The following is a 6,000-nucleotide window of genomic DNA, read 5'->3' on the forward strand; positions in this document are numbered from 1 at the left end:
CTCAAACTTTTGTTTGCATGTTCGAGACAGGGTCTCACTATATAGCCCTGGCCTGGCCCACAGAGATCTGCCTGCGTCTGCCTCCTAAACGCTAGGGTTAAAGGCGTGCGCCATGTTCAGGTCTGCATTTTTCAAAAACAACTTGAAAATGTTTCATTATTTCTGCAGTTATTTCTGTGTGGGTGTGTGCATGCCATGGTGAGCATGCAGAGATCAGAGGGCGACCTCATGGAGCCATTTGTCTCCTTCCACCTTTATGTGGGTTCCAGGGTCAAACTGAGGTGGCAGGTTTTCATTGCAAGTACTGTCAGCAGCACAAGGGTCACCTAAGACCATTGAAAAACACAGACATTCACATTATGATTCATAACAGAAGCAAAATTACAGTTATGGAGTCGAAATGGAAATAGCTTTCTGGTTGAGGGTCCCCACAACATGAACAACTATATTAAAGGGTCACAGCATTAGGAAGGTTGAGAACCATTGCTCTAGGGCCCATCATCAGCCCTCTACTGTGCTTTCTGAGACAGGGTCTCTCACTGACCCTGACTGATTTGTCTGGATTGGCTGGCCAGTAAGCTGCATGGATATGTCTGTCTCTGCTTCCCCATTGCTAGAGTTGCAGGCACATGCAGCCACACCTGCTTTCCATGTGGGTATTAGAAACTCAAACTCGACAAGTACTTGGGCCATCCTCTCAGGCTCTGTAGAACCCATTTTATCCCCAGGTCCGGCTGAAGCAGCTGAGGTTTGGGCCAATGACAAGCCTCAGGCTATGTGGCTAGGGAGTGGGGCCACCAGAACGGAAACCCAAGTGCACCCGATGCCAGTTCGACCCTCTCCTCTCAGCAGAAGAGTTTGTGCTAGCCCGTCATGAAACCCTGAGCGGTCCTCAAATGACTGCCAGCTCACTTTCTGTCTGCAGGGAGCGGTCTTGCTCCCTTGGCTCTGGAGCACTGTCCATAGTCTTCGAGGCCAGTTGGAGGTGCCTTGACCCAGGGTTTCTCACCTTTTGGGCCACAGATGTCTGGAAAGTCCTTTGTGGTAGGCATCTATCCTGAGTACTCTATCAGATGCTGAGTGGTACCCCGACCCTCCTCAAAACATGTCTTCAGACCCTGCCGACCCCCCTCCCCCGGGGAGCAGCACCCTGAGTGACCGCCTGCTCATCTCACAGGCAATGCCAAAAGACTCAAACTCAGATGACAGTAGTGGCCAGGCATAGAAGTGACAGCCTGACCGTCAGATGACCACCTGGCCCAATCCTACTCAGCCAGTGGTGACCATAGTCTGGGGTTGCCAGATCAGTCAGTGGTTTGTTGTTTTTTGTTTTTGTTTTGAGACAATTATATATGGGGTGAGGGGTGTGTGTGAGTGTGTGTATGTGTGTGTGAGTGTATGTGAGCGTTTGTGTATGTGTGTGTGAGTGTGTGTGAGGTGTGTGTGTGTGTGAGTGTGTATGTGAGGTGTGTGTGTGAGTGTGTGAGGTGTGTGTGTGTGAGTGTGTGTGTGAGGTGTGTGTGTGTGTGAGGTGTGTGTGTGTGTGTGTGTGTGTGTGTAGGCCAGAGGTGAACCTCCTGGGTCAGTTCTCAAACCTTGGCTGTTTTTTGTTATTTGTTTTCAGACAAGATCCCTCACAGTCCTGGAACTCCCCAAGTAGGTTGTGCTAGCAAGTTCTGGAATTACCTGTCTCTGCCTCCCCAGCCCTGGGAACACAAGTGTGTCCCACCATATCAAACTCTTTCACACGGGTTCTAGAGGTTGAACAGAACCAACCAAGCACTTTACAGATGAGCCATCGCCTCAGGCCAGGTTAGCCTCCAGACAGAGAGGTGACTCAGCACTAAGAGTCTTTGTTGGTCTTGCTGTAGACCTGAGTTCGGTTCCTAGCTCTCATGTAACCCCAGGTCCATGGGGACCAGATACCTCTGGTCTAGACAGGTACCTGCCAATGCACACATACATATTAATAATTAAAAATAATAAAATACATCTTTTTTTTTCATTTTTCGAGACAGGATTTCTTTGTATATAATCCTGGTTATCCTGGAACTTACTCTGTAGACCAGGTTGGCCTTGAGTTCAGAGATTTGCCTGCCTCTGCCTCCTGAGTGCTGGGATTAGGGGCATGGGCAACCACCACCCAGCCACGAAAACTGTAAGCCGTGTTTGACTGTAAACCCAGGGTCGCTGAAGGTCTACTGCTGCTCACTTGAGCAGGGCAGTGACCAGTGTGTGGCCCATGAGCTCTTCTGGTTGCAAGGGTTGTGTGCTAAGCACGGCCGGTCCCAGGACCTGTGTATGCAGTGCTTTACCAGCTCCAGAGTCCACAGCCGGTAGTGGTTTGTAGATACACGTTGGGTGAGTCTCTCTTCTATGGGGTGCTGTTGACCTGCACTCCCACACCCAAAGTTCCCCTTCTCACACTTTCTAACACAAACAAAGCCCTTTGGAAGGGGGCTTTCCTGCCACCTGTCCCAGGGAGGACAAAGGTGAACAGGGAAGAATGATGGCCTTGGCCTCATACTCACCCTGTTTGCCAGCTCCCAGGCACATGGGGCAGGTGTGTGTGTGTGCGTGTGTGTGTGTGTCTGTGTGTGTGTCTGTGTATGTGTGTTTGTGTCTGTGTCTGTGGTTGTGTGTGTGTGTGCGTGTGTGTCTGTGTGTTTGTCTGTGTGTGTGTCTGTGTGTGTCTGTGTGTGAGTGATTGTTCCTGATGAAGAAACTGCCGTAAGAAAAGAAATTTATTCTAGAAGGGCGTCTGCACAGCTGGTTCACAGCAGCAGTAGCTGGGGGCTCATTGTGTCTAAGTGCCACCCCAGGTACTGTGTGCTCAGCTTCTCCTCAGGACAACCAGAAGAAGGTGTTTTCCTCTAGGCCATTTCAGAAATGAAGAAACTGAGGCTGAGACAGGTGACAGAGCTGCTTGAGACTCAGCTGGCCAGCGTTTCCACTGGCCTATGCTCACCACCAGTCCTGCAGGTCAGGACTGTGCTGCCTAACCTAAGATCGACCAACTGGCACCAGCTCTGAATCTGACCCAGGGCCTCCAATTGTAGTCAGGAAAGAATTCCATGGACCTGTTTTTGTTTTACGTAGTTTTCATGAATAAAACATGTCTTGGCAGTTAGTTGATGGAATGCCTCAGGTATGTGTGGGGGCTGTGCACAGATGTTTGCCGCTTATTTTGAAATGCAGCCCAGAATTGGTAAGTGGAATGAGGAAGGATTGGCAGGCTGATGGGAGGTAGGGGAGAGTCTGCTGACTGTGAAATATGTATGGAATATGTTCCCAGCTCAATTGTTCGAATAATACAAACTTAATTGGGCGTGGTGGTACACCTTGCAATCCTGGCACTTTGGAGGTGCAAACAGAAAGTTCTAAGCCAGCTTGGGCTATATGAAACTTGCCTCAAACAACAACAAAAACTCCATTGGAGCTGGGTGTTTTCGCTCACTCCATGATCCTTAGGAAGCTAAAACTGGAAGATTGCTTCAAGATCGAGGTCAACCTAGGCTACATAAAGAGTTCCAGGCTAGGCTGAACTGCAGTGTAAGACCCCGTGTCAGGGAGTGAGGGAGAAGGAAAGACGGGAAGAGCAGCAACAGAACCCCTGTGAAGATGCCGACAGTGGCGGGCACGGCTGAAGACACCCTGACATGCTCTTCCAGAGTTACCGAAGAAACAACTCTGGCTCATCCACTGCGGACTGGAAGGGAGCAAGGGAGCACACAGAGCCCTGGATAAACTCGGGTGTAAGTCACTAGGCTCAGTGTCACACGCTATGGGATCAGTTTATTTGATATCCTGAAAGAATCAGAACTATAAGCAAGGAAGAAGACGAGTTACCCAGGGGAGGGGAGCATGGGACTACAAAGGCGGGGAGAGAGAAGACAGGGCGATGGAATTACTCAGCAAACTGACTTCGGTGGTGGTTGGACGAGTCTCAGTTGTGTTGAAATGCCTAGTACTGGTCTGTTGAGGTGCTTAGCAGGTAAAGGGAAGCCCGGCAACCTGAGTTCCCTCCCCAGAACCTCTGGAAAGAGGAAGGAGGAACTAACTCCACAGTTATCATCTGACCTCTACACCTGTGCTACAGCATAAGCATCTCCACCCCCACAGAGACAAAAATAAATAAATAAATAAATAAATAAATAAATAAATAAATAAATAAATAAATACTGGTTTGTTTGTTTGTTTTTTAAAGATTCATGGTGAGCCGGGCAGTGGTGGTGCACGCCTTTAATCCCAGCACTCGGGAGGCAGAGGCAGGCGGATCTCTGTGAGTTCGAGGCCAGCCTGGTCTACAAGAGCTAGTTCCAGGACAGGCACCAAAGCCACAGAGAAACCCTGTCTCGAAAAACCAAAAAAAAATAAATAAATAAATAAAAAAAAAATAAAGATTCATGGTGGTGTCCCATTCCTGCAGTTCCAGCACTTGGGAAATGAAAGTAGGAAAGTTCGGGGTTTAAGGCTGGCCTGGGCTATACAATGAACTGGAGGCCAGCCATGCAGTCTCGAAACAAACAGCGCTTCTGGCCTCCTCGGGCACCTGCTCTCGCTGTACATACCCAAAGGCACACACTCCTTACACATAATGAACCTAATAAGAACAAATCTTTAAAAAGACAAAAAGAGGCAAATAAGGTGGAGAGGAAAAGAGAAAGTAAGTCTCGGAACATTGAACTCTGGCTTCCACATGCACTCACTTATGGGTGTGTGCACACCTGCATACACATGCACACACACACATGAAAACAGGTACATGCGTATCAACACATAAATAGTAACAATAATAGTAAAGTTTCAAGTTGAAATAAAAAGCACCATTCTTGGGTCAGTGATTACTAAGTGTACCTTACAGAGAGAGCCAGCCCTCAGAGCTTAAAGAACCTGCCCAAGGCCCCAGGGTTAGTAGGGGTCACCTGCCTCCAATACTTGAATGTGTGAGAAAGGGCACTAAACATAACCCAAAGCTGGCCAGGGCTTAGAGGGTTTGATCAACAGGTTCCCTTCTGTTGCAGATGTCACCAGGACAGGGTGGGTCTGACGTGCAAGAACATACTGTCCACGCTACAAAAGGTGTCTGGTTCGGGACTCCTTGTACCCTGGGACACTGATGTGACATCTGTGTGACAATTCCCTGGAGGAATAAACAAGAAACTGGGGCCAGTATTAAAACTGTATCAGCACCCCTTTTCTGGTAATGACCCTGGTTCTGGGAAAGTGAAACTGTCCCAGAAAATTGAGACTGCCATGGTCTGCCCATGTGCAGACAAGAAGATACCTCTGAAGTTGGGTGTGGTGGCACACGCCTCTAGTCACAGAAGTCAGGAGGCAGACAAAGGACAGTCTTTGTGAGTTCGAGGCCAGCCTGATCTTCAGAGTGAGTTCTGCGACAGCAAAGGCTACACAGAGAAACACTGCTCCAAACAAAACAAAACAAAAAGATACCTCTAAGAAGTGAGACCAAGACAATCTCCTGTACCAAGGAAGAGGAGGGTGGCTCGGGAGATGGCTCAGTTGGATGGGGACCTGAGTTAGAATCTCTGGTATTCATGTAAAGGAGTCAGATGATGATGTATGTCTGTCATCCCAGTGCCAGGAAGGCAGAAACAGGAGGGTCCTGGTGCTCACTGGATACCCAGTCTAGTCTAATAATCCCAGGCCAGTGAGATATCCTGCCTCAAAAAACAAACAAACAAAAAAACAACCAAAAAACAAAAAACAAAATGGTGTTGGGCTTGGTGGTTAAGAGCACTGGCTGCGATTCCAGAGGTCTTGAGTTCAATTCCTAGCAATCACCTGATGCTCACAATCATTTGAATGGGAAATGTTGCCCACTTCTGCTCTAGAGGCATACATGAAAATAGAGTACTCATATACACCTTAAACAAAACTAAGGAGGCAGGCAGTTGAGGAACACAACCTATTTTGATCTCTGGCCTCCACATACATGTGCACACCACACACCCCAAAACATCTACATAATACACAAAA

This window comes from Chionomys nivalis, chromosome 7 (assembly GCF_950005125.1).
Source record: "Chionomys nivalis chromosome 7, mChiNiv1.1, whole genome shotgun sequence".
Lineage (NCBI taxonomy): Eukaryota > Metazoa > Chordata > Mammalia > Rodentia > Cricetidae > Chionomys > Chionomys nivalis.